Consider the following 17,881-nt stretch of genomic DNA (forward strand, 5'->3'; position numbering starts at 1 on the left):
AGGCCAGAGTCCCCAGGAACTCCCAAAGTAAATGCACCCAAATTCTTGGGGGCACTCCCACCACCTGGGGGATTACTACTAGTAGTAACAGGAGGTTTGGGAATGTTACTTGGGGGTATGTTTTCCTTATTGTTATTCTTGGGGCAACTGCTGTCAGTTTTTAAATGACCCACCTGTTTACAGGGATAACAATAAGGTTTCTTCTGGTTGTTGGAAGGATTCTGGGACCCACCCCCCTCAGAGGATTTTTGGGGCCCTGATGTGGTTTGATCTGTAGATGTATTCCCACCCTTCTCTTGAGGCTTGGTTGATTCCTTTTTCTGGTCACCACCTTGGTTCTTGGGCCTAATCCTGGTTCTGACCCATTTGTCTGCCCTCTTACCCAATTCTTGTGGAGAGGTCAGATCAGAGTCGACCAGGTGCTGGTGTAATAACTGGTTCTGACAATTATTTAAGACTTGCTCTCTCATAATTAGATTATACAATCCTTTGAAATCAGTAACCTTACTACCCAGTAGCCAGCCTTCCAAAGCCTTAGTGGCACAATCAACAAAGTCAGACCAGTCCTGAGACTGAGTTTTCTGGGTGTCTCTGAACAGCAACCTGTACTGCTCAGTGGTTAAGCCAAACCCATCAACCAGTGCATTTTTTAGGACCTGGTAATTGTTAGCATCCTCAACTCTAGTAGTGAGGAGCTTATCTCTACCTTTGCCATCAAAGGAGAGCCACAGTATAGCTGCCCACTGACTCTGGGGAATGCACTGCACAGTGCAGGCCCTCTCCAGAGCAGCCATCCATTTCTGGATGTCATCCCCTTGCTTAAAGGGGGGCACTATTTTAGTCAGGTGTTTAGTATCTAAACCCTTCTCTCTATCTCTTGGGAGATTGCTGCCACCAGTGGGAGCTAACCCACTCATCTGCTGCTCTCTTGCCAGGGCAAGCTTCTCTTTGGCCAGGGCAATTTCTTACCTTTCAATCCTCAGAGTAGCCTGTCTCATCCTAGCTTCATGCTCCATTCTCTGAGGGGAAGTCAATCTCCTCTGGGGAGAGTTCCTTCTCCTCTGAGAAGAGGCATTAGAGTGCAGAGATCTATTGGAGTCCCTAGAAAGAGATCTATCTCTCCTAACTCCAAGGTTAGGCCTACTTAGGGTCAGTACTGGGGGTCCCCCAGATCCTAGCCCAAGCAAGTCTAAGTTGGCCCTAGTTAGCCTTCTGACTACCTCAAGACCTTTGTCTACCTCGTCCCCAGAGAGTTCCCCCTGATCCTCCTCCTCAACTGCATTGGCAATGTTGGGGAGGTCTGGATCCTCAGAGGTTCCCTCTAAGGCTGGCATGTTCTCATGTAACTGAGAAAGCTTTCTGGCATCATATGTCTCTAAGAGACCTATCAGAAAGGGAGTGGTGGGGTTAGACCCCTGCTTCAGTTTCCTGGAGACACAGATTTGCCTCATCTCCTGAAAACTGAGAGCTGCATATCTTGAAGTGACCTGTGGAGGGTCAACACTGACCAGGGGAGTCTCAGTAGATTCTCCCTGGGTAGACATGCTTTTCTAGTGAGGTGTAAGTGGTGCACTTACCTACACTATATGTTTGCCTACTGATCCCTTGCTAGAGTTGTAGTTTAGGGTGTGCTAGGCCCTAGGAGCTACAACAGCTGGTTCAGTAGAACTCAGAGTATTCTAAGCTAAGTTATATGTACCTTTAGTACTTATGTGATCTTTCACAAGATATTCTTAGGGCATGTGTGGTAAAACAACAGCAAGCTCAAATCCCAACCGCTGCTCACCAATGTGAGAAGTTGGCCTGATGTGCAGTGCTCACTATTCTAGTGATCACTATATATCAGTCCAAACAACCCTTATTGATGATTGGTTGTAAGTCAACCATATAGACCAGCTATCCTAGTAGCATGGATACGAGCAGTCTAAGGCTAAGACTCTAGAGGGCGTGTTAAGCCAGCTGTTTTACCATCACATTACCCCTTGAACACCCAGTGAAAGGACACCACACAAGTGTTATGAAAATAAACAATGTATTTATTAGAATCACAACAACCCTGTACTCTTTATGAGGACAGGGTGCTAAGCACACAACAAAACTCTTATGAAAATACTTAAGTTAGCACGTTATACACAAATGCCCGAGGGGCACGAAAAACCATATACTCTAAAAGTGGAATGCGAATTACTAGCAGGTAAGTAACGATTCTCAGAGGCTTTGGGATCGCTAGGACTAGACTACTGAACCTTTAGATTACTAGCAGGAGGCCTAGGGAACTCGGGTGCAGAGTGTGCACTCTCACGCGGGATGCGGGACAAAGTCTATGGAAGCTAGAATTCACAAAGTTAGTGTTCACGGGCGAACCCGACCTGGTAGGGAGAAAACGACAGTGGATCCTGACCCTTAGATAGTGAGGCTATGCTGGGGCACCGAAATGCCGAAGTTACCTAGCCCAGGGGCTGCAGCTGCATAGGTCTGAAAAGACGTCGGGAATCCTCGTGCCGGACCAGGAGCCTGGAAGAAGGAAGTTGCTGGCAGGCGACCAGTGAAGAAAAGTTCGATGGATCCAAGCCTGGATCAAGGAAGAAGGAAACCTGAAAGCAGAGGGGACCAAGTTCTTGAATCACTAGCCAGTGATTAAGTGGGCACCAGGATGGCACCGGGCGAAGTCACCGCAGTCAGGTGAGTGGGCGCTGCTGGGCTCTGCAGTCTCTCGGACCAGGAGGCGTTGTCGGCGACCAGGATGGAGGTGCGAGCTGTCCCACGAAGGTTCTTGCTGTCGACGTCGCTGGACCCAGGATTGGGCAACAAGTCTTGGCAAATGCAAGGCCCACGCGGTGGACCTAAAATGGCGTCTTAGCCGGACCAGGAGGGTCCAGGGTACTTCTCCGATGGAGGGAAGCAAGGGCCAGTCTGGAGCAACCAGACTAGCAGCAGTATTGTCGTCGGGCGTCGTTCGGAAGGCCACAAGCCAGCGGGCTAGTAGCCAAACAACGCGGTGAGCAGCAAAAAGCAGAAGGGCCCCACGCCGATCGTGGAGATGCTGGGGGGCTGCTCTTCGGTGCTGGAGCTGCTCAGGGTGGGGGCTTCTCGGACCCCAAAGCACTCACCAGGAAATTACTCGGTGGGCTTGCTGTGCAGAAGTCGTGCAGTCTTGGCGATGGCCGGTCCCTCGAGGTCTCGTCGCACCCACGGTTCTCAGCTGTGCTGTAGAGGTGGGTAGAGGTCAGAGGTGCCAGGGAAGCCGGGTCTCGTCGAGCTGGGCAGTCGGATTCCGGAGGAAGGACGTGCAGCAGACCGCAGTGTTCTTGGATGGTGCCTGCGGATGCAGGGTGACTACTCCTTAGCCACAAGGGAGAATCTTGAGGAAGAAATCGTGAAGTCCTTTCGTGGAAAGTGGTATCTTGATTCCAAAGATGATCTGATTTGGAAGGGGGCCAGTCCCTACCTTTATCTGGGAAAAGGGGGCTGGCACGCGACTAAGTCCTGCCCTAGGGGTGGGACCAGCAGGTGGGTGGTTACACCCACTTCCTTGGCGGGCTTTCCCCAGGCCAGGGGCTGGAGTGCCCCTGGAACTGGTTTCAGCCGGCCTATGCACAGTGAGCACCGGGGTGCCACTTGCAGTCACCTTCCTCTGTAGCCCTGCCTACCTGGAATACACAAAACCCTGTCTGGGACGGTGCTGGCACCGCCCCTGGCAGGAAACCCTTTGTCCTTGCCTCCTGCTCTGGGAGGACTCCCAGCAGCAGGAGGGAAGACTTGTGTCTCGGTGGCAGCATCCATTTTGTGGAGCTGAGGCTATGTCTGACTTTAACCGGGGTTAGGGGTTACATACATGTCGTGTCCCTCTAGAAGGGTGGAATTCTAACCCCGTCGCCAGAATTGGCGAGGGGTTAGTATTCCAATTCGTATGACACCTTACTCGACATGTTTTGATAAAGCGATACCAGAGTTGGCATATAACCGCGAGGATTATAATGCACTTAAGAGTATATGGTATGCGATATCATGGAAACGGCTAAGGGATGGATCCCGAAAGCCGCAGACAGGCTCAGCTCATGCCAGAGCACCATCTCACACGATTCCAAGCACTCTGCCTTCAGGATTGTTAAGGCCTGCCATAGGAGTGACTGATAGGAGATCTGTGTGTCCATCTTAGGGTTAGATATAGGTATACTATATCTAAAGCAAAGGGTGAGTACACCACCTTGCCCCAGCTTTCGTGCAGCCAGTTGTGTCAGTTTTGGATGGCCAGCCAGGGGTGGCATAATACATGCTGCAGCCCCTGGTAGGCCCTGGGTACACCTATGCCATGGGTACCTAAGGTACACTGTACAGGGACTGATAAGGTGACTCAGTATCCAATTTAGATATGTACCTAAGGTACATGGAATCCATTTTACAGAGAGAGCAGTAGGCCTGGGGTCCTGAATAGCAGGGCCCCAGGTCAACTAAGTCAGAAAACCAGCAAAACACCAGGCAAAAAGTTGGGGGCAACCATAGTCAGGGATCTACCTTCCTACATGCACTGTACGCTATTCCAATATACAACATTCAAATGTATGCCGCTACACTCTACAACACTGCAAACATATGCCATTCCACTTAACACCACTACACTGTACGTCAATCTACTCCACAATATTCCACTGTAGGTAATTCCACTCAACGCTATTCCATTGTTCGCCACTACACTTTATGACCCTCCATTCTACTGACCTGCAGTATATACCAGTAAACTCTAGCACAATCCACTGTATGAAATTACAATTAACAACACTACATTGTAGAATGAACAACACTACATTGTGCCCCACTCCACTATATTCCACTATATGCCACTCCGTTGTACGTCTTAAGACTTTATGCCACTACACTGAAGTTAATTTGCCTCTACCCTACTCCACTATACGCTACTGCACTGTATGCCAGTCACTCTATGGCACTCCACTATACACCACTCCACTGTACCCTATTAAACTTTACCCCACACCATTGTACACTATTCCATTGTGTGCAACTCCACGCTACGCTGCATCCAATCTCCACCACTCTAGTGTACAAAGGTTAAAGATAAATTATAGTTAACTTTATTTATGTTTGGTATACAAACCAAACTTAAGCTACACAAACATTAGTACATTTTAAGTTATAGTTATCTTTTAGATTTATGATTTAAGCACCACTTATTTATTTCTTATATGTGAGAAACCAAACGTAAAATACATAAACATTAGAAATTCTAAATTAATAGTTATCTGTTAAATTTAGCATTAATGCACCACTTTCTCCTTATTATAAGTCATACTTATATCTCACATTTATACTTAGGCACCACCTTCAGATTAATATAACTCTCGAACCTCCATACACAGCTGGTCACCTCATTTACCACACTTCATTAACTATAACTTGCCACTGTACCATGCACTATGTTCTTGCAAATCAGGTAATTTCAGATGTCATAAGTGGTGTTAATAATTCAATATTTCCATATCCTATACATGATATATTATGCAAGGGTGTAGCTAGTGCCTCTTTAGTCTATGCCACTCAACTGGACGCTATTCCACTCTACACCATTCTACTATGTTCCACTACACTTTACTTTATTCCACTGTATAGCAAATCCACTCCACTGTCCACTATTCCACTGTATGCTACTACACTCAACACCACTCCAGTGTATGACACTGCACTCTACACTGCTTCATTCTATGCCATTCGACTAGACCCCACTCCAATGTACGCTATTCCACTGTAGGCTAAAGCACGCTACCCCACGCCACTGTACTCCACTCCAGTCTACACCACTCCATTATACACCACTTCACTGTACTACTCCAATATACACTATTACACTCTACGACACTTCTGTACAACACTCTGCTTCTACGCCATTCCATTCTACACTATTACATTTTACACAACTCCACTCTACACCAGTCCACTCTACACTATTACAGTGTATGCAACTCCACTCTACATGTCGTCAGTGCATGCCACTCCACTGCATGCCACTGTGCTATATGCTACTCCAGTATATGCTATTCCACTCTACGCCACTCCACTCTCTGCTATTCTACTGTATGCCACTCCACTGTACGCTACTCCACTCTACATCACTCCACTGTATGGCACTCCACTTTACGCTACTTCATTTTACGCTATTCCATTGGACGCCACTCCACTGTATGCTATAACTTTGCTTGACCTCAGCTCTGGAACGACCCCTGGCAAATTTTAAGGCAGAATTTGTAGATAATGATACAACTCTGGTTCTAGACAAGGCAGCCTTGCGCTCTCAGCCCTGATTTATTGGCAAGGAAATCATTCTTAGGACTTAGAAACTTACCTTTTAAATTGTGCTCATGTTTGTGACCCCACCTTATGCTACGTTTACATTGTTTCGTACACCACGCTTGAGGTTAGTTGTGGGAGAGTGGGGGAAGTACTCCGTTGTCATAGGTTTTGTTACTTTTCTGTTATGTGCCTTGGGGACATATTCTTATTTTGTTAATTTCGTAGCCCTTCTCTGCAGAATTTACTCGTATTGCAAACGATCTGGGAGGCTCAGTAAAGGAAGGTAACCCCACTCTTAGCTATACTCTCTTATGTACCCGTTTCTGAGAAGGGCATGAAACCTGAAGGCACACTGGGCTGCTAATAAATCATCCTCCGGTTTTTAGTAGCGAGGTGACCATCTGTCATTTAACCACTTTGTTTAGTTTTGATTTTAATGAAAATATATTTTTGAATTTGTTTTCTTTATATCTATTAATTATCACAGGCTTCACCTGTTATGTGACGGTGACAGTATTTCTTAATTTCTCAGATAAGAGGCAAAACATATCATTTGCAATGGTGCCAGTTGGATGCACCAGGAGCATAAATTGTGGAAGTGTGTTCTGTGAAAAATAGAGAGGGCTTGTGAACCAAAAATAGCGCAGGACGTGAGCTTTCGAAATGACAAAGGCAAAGTCTGTGGAAGCAATCTGTATGCTTTTGAAACCATTTGAATCATAAAACACGTCCTCACAATCGGTGCCTTTGTCTAGTAACAACCCACATCAATAGTTTAAAAACGGGCAAAGAACGCTCAAGTAAAGCGCTTGACTTTAACAAATACATCAAACAAAAATGTTACGGGTGTAATTACAGATTCATACAAGGGAGATGGTATCTGCTACTTGCATACAATTTCGAGTGAAATAATCATTTGATAAAGCAACTTTTTACAATTTGTAAAAATTACAGTGTGCGACTTGGTGTCATTCACATCCGCCAGACTTAAATCCGCTTTCAGGGACTTTACTGCATTGACAAAGGTCGTCTTTTTATTACGAGTTAGCTAGTCACATGTATGAATTTTGATTATTATTTCCGTCGTAATTTCAGGAAAGCTTATTTATTTCACAATTTTAAATGTGGAGAGTAGCATTTTAGATCGATTTTTTTCTAGTTTTCCTTAACTGGGAAATCCTCACTCAGTTTTCACAATTGGTTATATTCTCATACAGCGTCATTATACAGTGTATAGTTAGTTCTCTTCTATTCATTCTATTCTTTTCCACCATATTTTACTGAGTCGACCATATTTTATTGAGTCAAATTATTTATAATATTTTTCTATGATTCACAGTCTGTTAACATCAAGTAGCCTAGCCAGAAGTGTTTGCACTTCTTAAAAAATATGCAAAGAGTCCAAGGTTTAAGAACATTTTCTTTGAGTAACAATCTCTACTTTAAAAAAACATCCTAATGCATTTCACTTTAGAACAATTAAATATTTTTTAAACTCCAAATATATTTACAACTTTCTACTAATAAGCATAATGATTGAAAAGGCGTAAATAGTATGTTTAACATTTTAAGTGACATTTCTTTTAAACTGCAGGAAGTGATTACTGAACTCAAACTATACTATGCAAGTTGAAACAGAGAGAGACTCGCCAAACTGCAAAGTGTAATAACTAAACGGGGGGCTTCCTGCGCTTTGTATGCAGATGAGGCTGTCTTGCTTGCTACAATAGCCAATGGTCTTCGGTCACTGCTCGGTGCTTTTGTAGATTATATGAAACATCTAAATTTAGAGACAATTTACTCAAAAACTGTCACCATGGTGTATGGTCCAAAAATGTGAAAACCAGCTGCATGAGTATTAAGGATAGGACTATCGAGAAAGTAAATCAGTTCCCCTATTTAGGGTTAACGTTTGATAACCCCTCTACATGGGCCCCCTGCATTGTGAATAGGAAAAAATCGTTTCTTGCAAGCAGTGGCCACCATTTTCCCACCAATTTCCTCTATAGTGAAAAAGCCTAATAGCCCCTTGTTGGCGGTTTATTAAAGAAAATGCATCCTTAAACTAATTTATGGGGCAGCTCTATGGGATTACAATGCTGTGTGTAATGTCCCCCAAAATAGAGAAAAGAGAGTGCCAGTGCACCCTGTGGGTCCCTTTGACAATTTCGCATTTTGTTATCCACCAAGATCTGGGACTGGAATATGCTGAGGACCTGATTAAATTAGTCCACTTGCGGTGCTCGATTTGGTGCAATGAGCAGGCTTCTTTTAATAAAGAGATAATACTAGATTGTCTCTCATGCGATTATGGGAACAGAATATCTTGGCTCAACTATATCAAAATCTCCCCCACTACCCTTGGTTGCCCCTTTATCTTTGAGAGCCCCAGTGAGCTTAGTAAGCAGGATAAAGGGTGGCTCAGAGAGAATTTTATTTCTGATAGGAAGGCTCATAGGGAGGGTAAAGAAATATTGAAGCCCTCTATGAGAGAATACAGTGTAGTTCAAACAACTCTGGGGGTGGTGCCCTAATTGTCCTGGGTCTCGGGTACACGGTTGCGGATGCTGTTGACCCAGTTCAGGTTGGGATCCATCAGGTGGATACTTTATTTTCCTCAAAGACAATACAAGGCATCAAGTATATGTACTGCCCATGTGACGTGGTTGCCCTTCAGACATTGTTGCACTTTATCTTTTTTTGTAAATTTTATCAACATTTTACCCAACATTTTATGTTATCTACTATTTGGAAGTCCAAAATCACTAAGTTAAGAGAGGCTTTGATAAATCTGCAACAATGTAATTGTCCCCAACTCTCTTCATCTGTGGGTCTACTTTAAAAATCGTCTATATTTGTGCACAATGCCATGAGTTTTTCATTTGGTTTTTATCTCTGGACAGTTTTTATGGATTAATTCGACCTTGTTTTCATGATTTGATGGCAGAACTGTGTACAGGAATTACTGTTATTTGTTGTTTAATATTTCCATGGTAGTTGTTAGTATTTTTTAGTTTTTATAGTTGGAGTTTTTGTAATGTGTATGTAATCTTTTATGATCTGCTTTTAAGTGATCGAATAATGATAAATTGAATTTAATCGAAAAGAACTGTGGGCGTATTAATCCACATGATCTTGTGATGCAGAAGTGTGACAACGTTTTGGGAGGAAATTATTCATTACCATAACTGGTCAGTTAATAATTATGTCCCTTCCCAAGCGTGGAGTATTCCTTGAAACAACTCCAATATTTGGAATAGTATTTTCCCACAAAACCGAATAAACATGCCCTGTTAACCGTTCAAGAAAGAGCTGAAATGTCTCTTTTATTCCGATTCTGCTTCCAGAATTGATATGTTCCCTGCTTCCTGTTTTCTTTTACCAATCACAAGAGTGCGAAGACTGTAGTTAACTTACACACTTGTATGTATGTGTAAATGCTAATGCAGTTACTGCATTGACAGACGTGAATCAAGAGATACCCTAGGACCTTTGAGGGAGACCCGGAGGGATGACCCGGGACAAAATAATTTAAAAGCGGCAGTTTTTGCTGCAATATCATTGGACCCATGCACGGCCAGGGCAACAGCAAAAAAAAAAAAAAGTCAGCCACCTGTTTTTTTTCATTGATGTATGTGGAGGGGGCTGTGACTAGAGAACCCAGTTCATTTTGGGGCCCAGAGACCCCATCCCTTGGGGCCGCATATGTTAATGAAGGGGAGGGGGCCGTGCAGCCTCCCTCCCAGAGCCAATGGTGGCACTGGAACCCCATCCCAAGGGCAAAATTGCAAAAAAAAGGGGAGCCCCCTCCCCCTGGCTGATCCTTAAAAAAGGCCCTGGGGGCCCCATACCTATAGCCGTTAGTTTAAAAAAAAGAATCTGAGGAGGAGGTCCCCAGGGCCTATAAAGGCTTGGAAGTGGGGCCGCGTGGCCCCCTCCCCTTTTTTATTGTATTTATTTGTATTTGGCCCAGAAATAGGGTGCCCAGAAGGCTCGGGAAGGGGGTCAGCACGGCCTCCTCTCCTTTTTTTTATTGTATTTGACCCAGAGGATGTGGTCAGTAATGTAGTCAATTATGTCATTTGAGATCGCATCAATTATGTCAAAAAGGATGTCTTAGAACATGTCATGAGAGATGTAATATGTGAGGTCATAAGCAGTGCATGGCAGCGGCACACGTTATAGTTAGGTCTGTCACTGACATATTCACCTAACTATAATGTTACTTTAAACTTTGAGGGTTTTTTTTTCCGTGATATATTTATAGATATTTATTTTCACTGAAAAAAGCAAAGGTAAACGTAATGTTATAATTAAATGTGATAAAAAGATCTGTTTGTGTTTTTAAAAAAACCTTAGACATTCACTGAAAAAACTTTATAGTTGGGTGAATTAGGCAGTGACAACATTAACGTTTTGAACTAAAACAAAACACTGAAATTCACAAGTTATGGTTAGTAGAGCGAACTATAACTTGTGTCCCCACCATGCACTGTTTATGACCTCACATATTACATTACTTATGACATGTTCTATGACATAATTTATGACATCACATGTCAAATGAAACTGATAACATCACTGATGACATCATCCAATGAGTATGCTAGTTGGTTTTATAATTTACATAGTGGCGGATAACTACCATATTGATTTTCTATATATTTCTACAAGACAAAACCTTGCTTCTTTGGCACCACACCCCCCACCACTATGGACCGCTTCCTATACATACGTTTTAGACAGGATGTTAAAGCCGCAACACCTACGTTCCCAGAGGAACCCCCACACTGCTCCCGCTCCTCTTGACGCTGCGGGCTGGGGCACCACACGCTGTCTCACGCATATATTAAGCCACTATAGGGGTAGAACAGACTGGATCAGCGAGGGCGCGGCAGGGATGGGAAGAGGAACTTGGTCATTCACTTACAAAGCCTGGGATTGCTGTTGTCAGCAGACTGAGTGCATCATGGCTACCAGCAGGTTCCGGATCATACATTTCAAATGTCTTCACCGCATGTATTATACCCAGCTAAGCTGCATAAACTCCAATTGCGAGACAATGATAACTGCAACCGCTGTGGGAGAGGGGGTGCAGGGTTCCTACACGTGGCCTGGGAGTGTGAACTGGTTGCGCGCTTTTGGACCGAAGTGGCACAAGCTCTGGGAGCATTGATTGGAGTGAGGCTTTAACTTATACCGGAAATGGGCCTCCTGGGATACCTCCCCGGGCATAAGGGCGACACCAAGCGTTTCCTGGCGATAGGCCTCCTCATGACAAAGAGAAAAATTGCATGCAGATGGAGAAGGGGCTGGGCGCCCAAGTTTAAGGACTTGTTAGCTGATCTGACTGACTTACTGCCAGGAGCGAAAAACAATTTATGCAGAATTGCTCCCTGTCCGATCAAGACCCCGAGATATCCGGGCACTCCTTACATCATACCTGTTGTGGGCCAAGGGGGGGGGAGACTGACACCGACGCGGCACCTAGACAAACGAATTGCCAGACGGAGGCATGCAAGTCACAGACTGGGGAGAGGGCCCTCTAGAATACACGGTGTGTTAACGTGTGTAACTTTCATGTTCATGTTCTAATGTATGTTCTGTATCTCACCATCATAGCCCAGCATCTCTTTGTTACTAGCAACACACTGTATTTCTGCGTTCTGAATCTTACACTGTGAATGAAATGCCAACCAAGGTTTGTTGTTTTGAAAGTACTGTATTGATAACAGAAATGCAAATAAACAGAGTTAAAATATATATATATATATATATATATATATATATATATATATATATATATATATATATATATATATATATATATATATATATATTTATATATATATATTCACGTTTAACAGGACGGTCTGATGGACCACAGCAGGGTACCTCCGGCATCTTGCTTGGCTAGGCCATGCCCCTGTTTGCTTACAGAATTCTAATATTAAATAACTTGTACATTTATTGGAAGAGTCTGAAGATGTTGAGCATTAAACTAGGTTAAAATCATTGGCAAAAAATAAAATCCTGTATTTCCAAGTTAACCTCTTACAGAGAGATAAAAGCAAACACAGCTTAAGGCTAGCAGAGAAAGTGCAAGAAAAATTAAACTAGAATCATTCTGTGTTTGGTTTATGTGTGAATGATTATCTAATTTATGACTATGGGGCTGCAAACTGTTTGTGTTATTTATCCCACGTTTGTCTCCCTGCGTTTGGTGTCGAGGGTGTGGTCTTATAAATGCATGTGTGTGTGTGTGTAAAGGGTACACGTGCCCAGTTATGACGTGCTAAACCTGTGTTGTTTGTGCGTGAGTAAAAGGCGGTGCAGCTGTTTGCGGTGTTCCAGTGTTTCTTATTAAGTCTTCCGATATCTAAGGCAGAGTAAACAAGCATTTGCAATGCAATAGGTCTCGCATTAGGAAAGTTTGAGCTATTGGTATTGTAAATTACAATTTTTTTATTTATGTGTTGGTTTTGAAAATAGCGAAATTAATATCTTTGTCATTTACAATGCCAATAGTTTTAACTTTTGCAAATGTGACACCTATAGCATTTGTAATGCAATATGTGTTGTATTTACGTGACTTAGATGTTTTGATATTACAAATATCAATTGCTTTTAATATTTTTTAATAATTAATACTTAAATAAAAGGTATTGTAATTTATAATGGCAATAGCTTAAACTTTTGTAAATAACTTTTGTGATGATTATGTTCAGTGTATTTTATTGTGACGAAAATCCAAGAATAGAAGTGAAATATTAACATCTTTTTGTGACATTTGTAATAAAGCTTGAAACAGTGTGAAAACATATTTGAACCAGTTGTTGTTGAATGGTTGCACAGATTGATGCAGTGGTGGCGCTGAGTGATGTTGTGGTGGCGATGAGTTATGCGGTGGCATTCAGTGATGCTGTGGTAGCGCATAGTGATGTTGTGGTGCCCCTGAGTGACGCTGTGGTGGTGCTGAGGGATGCTATGGTGATGCGATAGATAGAGTGAGGGCGATAGATAGATAGAGGGAGGGCGATAGATAGATAGAGGGAGAGCGATAGATAGATAGAGGGCGATCGATAGATAGAGGGCGATAGATAGGGTGAGGGCGATCGATAGATAGAGGGCGATAGATAGGGTGAGGGTGATCGATAGATAGAGGGCGATAGATAGGGTGAGGGCGATCGATAGATAGAGGGCGATCGATAGATAGAGGGCGATAGATAGGGTGAGGGCGATAGATAGATAGATAGATAGATAGATAGATAGATAGATAGATAGATAGATAGATAGATAGATAGATAGATAGATAAGGGCGATAGATAGATAGAGTGAGGGCGATAGATAGATAGATAGATAGATAGATAGATAGATAGATAGATAGATAGATAGATAGATAGATAGATAGATAAGGGCGATAGAGAGGGCGATAGATAGATAGAGTGAGGGCGATAGATAGATAGATAGATAGATAGATAGATAGATAGATAGATAGATAGATAGATAGATAGATAGATTGATAAGGGCGATTGAGAGGGCGATAGATAGATAGAGTGAGGGCGATAGATAGATAGACAGATAGAGTGAGGGCAATGGATAGATAGATAGAGTGATGACAATAGATAGATAGAGTGCGATAGATAGAGTGATGGCAATAGATAGATAGAGTGCGATAGATAGAGTGAGGGTGATAGATAGATAGACAGATAGATAGAGTGAGGGCCATAGACAGATAGACAGATAGATAGAGTGAGGGCGATAGACAGATAGACAGATAGATAGAGTGAGGGCGATAGATAGATAGACAGATAGAGTGAGGGCGATAGATAGATAGATAGAGTGAGGGCGATAGATAGATAGACAGATAGAGTGAGGGCAATCGATAGATAGATAGAGTGATGGCAATAGATAGATAGAATGCGATAGATAGAGTGATGGCAATAGATAGATAGAGTGCGATAGATAGAGTGAGGGTGATAGATAGATAGACAGATAGATAGAGTGAGGGCCATAGACAGATAGACAGATAGATAGAGTGAGGGCGATAGACAGATAGACAGATAGATAGAGTGAGGGCAATAGATAGATAGACAGATAGAGTGAGGGCGATAGATAGATAGATAGAGTGAGGGCGATAGATAGATAGATAGAGTGAGGGCGATCGATCGATAGATAGATAGAGGGCGATCAATAGATAGATAGAGGGCGATCGATAGATAGAGGGTGATAGATAGCTAGAGTGAATATGATAGATAGATAGATAGATAGATAGATAGATAGATAGATAGATAGATAGATAGATAGATAGATAGATAGATAGATAGATAGATAAGGGCAATAGATAGATAGAGTGAGGGCGACAGATAGATAGAGTGAGGGCGACAGATAGATAGTGAGGGCGATAGAGAGAGAGGGCGATAGATAGATAGAGTGAGGGCGATAGATAGAGTGAGGGTGATAGATAGAGTGAGGGCGATAGATAGATAGAGTGAGGGGAATAGATAGATAGATAGAATGAGGGCGATAGATAGATAGAATGAGGGCGATAGATAGATAGAGTGAGGGCGATAGATAGAGTGAGGGCGATAGATAGGTAGAGTGAGGGCGATAGATAGGTAGAGTGAGGGCGATAGATAGATAGAGTGAGGGCGATAGATAGATAGAGTGAGGGCGATTGATAGATAGATAGATAGATAGATAGATAGATAGAGAGATAGATAGATAGATGGTGATAGAAAGAGTGAGGGCAATAGATAGATAGAATGAGGGCGATAGATAGAATGAGGGCGATAGATAGAGTGAGGGCGATAGATAGGTAGAGTGAGGGCGATAGATAGGTAGAGTGAGGGCGATAGATAGGTAGAGTGAGGGCGATAGATAGGTAGAGTGAGGGCGATAGATAGATAGAGTGAGGGCGATTGATAGATAGATAGATAGATAGATAGATAGATAGATAGATAGATAGATAGATAGATAGATAGATAGATAGATAGATAGATAGATAGATAGATAGATTGATAAGGGCGATAGAGTGGGCGATAGATAGATAGAGTGAGGGCGATAGATAGATAGATAGATAGATAGATAGATAGATAGATAGATAGATAGATAGATAGATAGATAGATAGATAGATAGATTGATAAGGGAGATAGAGAGGGCGATAGATAGATAGAGTGAGGGCGATAGATAGATAGATAGATAGATAGATAGATAGATAGATAGATAGATAGATAGATAGATAGATAGATATGCTGATGCAGTAGGTCGGTTGCAGGTGGTCCAGAATACGGCGGCTAGACTGGTCATGGGTGTGCAGGCTAGGACCCCCTCTAAGCCTTTGTTGATGGAGTTACACTGGCTTCCGATACGACAGCGCATTAGTTTTAAAATATGCTGTACGGTTCACAAATGTTTATATGGAAATAGCCCCCAATATCTATCCCAATCTGTTGAACTGTACCAACCCAGCCGCTCACTTCGTTCAAGCAACCAAACCCTTCTGAAACCTCCTGCAACAAAACAAGCTAGGCAGGGAGACCGAGCTTTTTCATCAGTTGGTCCTGCCCTGTGAAACAAACTCCCTACCGAAATGAGGATGAATATCAACCATCTGGCCTTCAGAAAGGCGTTGAAAACATTCCTCTTTCAAGAAGCATTTCAGTCCCTTTAAAGCATCCTAGTCCTCTCAACACACGCTGGCAGACAAAGCGCGGAGATACCCCATGGGATTGATTCCAGCGCGTTATAAGAAATTAAATAAAATAAATAAAAATAGATAGAGTGAGGGCGATAGATAGATAGACAGATAGAGTGAGGGCAATCGATAGATAGATAGAGTTATGGCAATAGATAGATAGAGTGCGATAGATAGAGTGAGGGTGATAGATAGATAGACAGACAGATAGATAGAATGAGGGCCATAGACAGATAGACAGATAGATAGAGTGAGGGCGATAGACAGATAGATAGAGTGAGGGCGATAGATAGATAGACAGATAGAGTGAGGGCGATAGATAGATAGATAGAGTGAGTGAGGGCGATAGATAGATAGAGTGAGGGCGACAGATAGATAGTGAGGGTGATAGAGAGAGAGGACGATAGATAGATGGAGTGAGGGTGATAGATAGAGTGAGGGTGATAGATAGAGTGAGGGTGATAGATAGATAGAGTGAGGGCAATAGATAGATAGAATGAGGGCGGTAGATAGATAGAATGAGGGCAATAGATAGATAGAGTGAGGGCGATAGATAGAGTGAGGGCGATAGATAGGTAGAGTGAGGGCAATAGATAGGTAGAGTGAGGGCGATAGATAGATAGAGTGAGGGCGATAGATAGATAGAGTGAGGGCGATAGATAGATAGATAGAGTGAGATAGATAGATAGATAGAGTGAGATAGATAGATAGATAGACAGATAGAGTGAGGGCGATAGATAGATAGATAGAGTGAGGGCGATAGATAGGTAGAGTGAGGGCGATAGATAGGTAGAGTGAGGGCGATAGATAGGTAGAATGAGGGCAATAGATAGATAGAGTGAGGGCGATAGATAGATAGAGTGAGGGCGATAGATAGATAGATAGATAGAGTGAGGGCGATAGATAGATAGATAGATAGATAGATAGATAGATAGATAGATAGATAGAGTGAGGGCGATAGATAGATAGAGTGAGATAGATAGATAGATAGATAGATAGATAGATAGATAGATAGATAGATAGATAGATAGATAGATAGATAGATAGATAGATAGATAGATAGATAGATAGATAGATAGGGCGACAGAGGGCGTTAGATAGATTAGATAGAATGAGGGCATTAGATAGATAGATAGATAGATAGATAGATAGATAGATAGATAGATAGATAGATAGATAGATAGATAGATAGATAGATAGATAGATAGATAGATAGATAGATAGATAGATAGAGTGAGGGCGATAGATAGATAGATAGAGTGAGGGCGATAGAGTGAGTGCGATAGATAGATAGATAGATAGATAGATAGATAGATAGATAGATAGATAGATAGATAGATAGATAGATAGATCGATAGATAGATAGATAGATAGATAGAGTGAGGGCGATAGATAGATAGATAGATAGATAGATAGATAGATAGATAGATAGATAGATAGATAGATAGATAGATAAATAGATAGATAGATAGATAGATAGATAGATAGATAGATAGATAGATAGATAGATAGATAGATAGATTGATAAGAGCGATAGATAGATAGAGTGAGGGCAATATATAGAGTGAGAGCGATAGATAGATAGAGTGAGGGCGATAGATAGAGTGAGGGCGATAGATAGAATGAGGGCGATAGATAGATAGAATGAGGGCGATAGATAGATAGAGTGAGGGCGATAGATAGAGAGATAGATATATAGATAGATAGATAGATAGATAGATAGATAGATAGACAGATAGATAGATAGATAGATAGATAGATAGATAGATAGATAGATAGATAGATAGAGTGAGGACGATAGCTATATAGAGTGAGGGCGATAGATAGATAAAGTGAGGGCGACAGATAGATAGTGAGGGAGATAGAGAGAGAGAGGGCGA

This window comes from Lissotriton helveticus, chromosome 5_1 (assembly GCF_964261635.1).
Source record: "Lissotriton helveticus chromosome 5_1, aLisHel1.1, whole genome shotgun sequence".
In the NCBI taxonomy this organism is placed as follows: domain Eukaryota; kingdom Metazoa; phylum Chordata; class Amphibia; order Caudata; family Salamandridae; genus Lissotriton; species Lissotriton helveticus.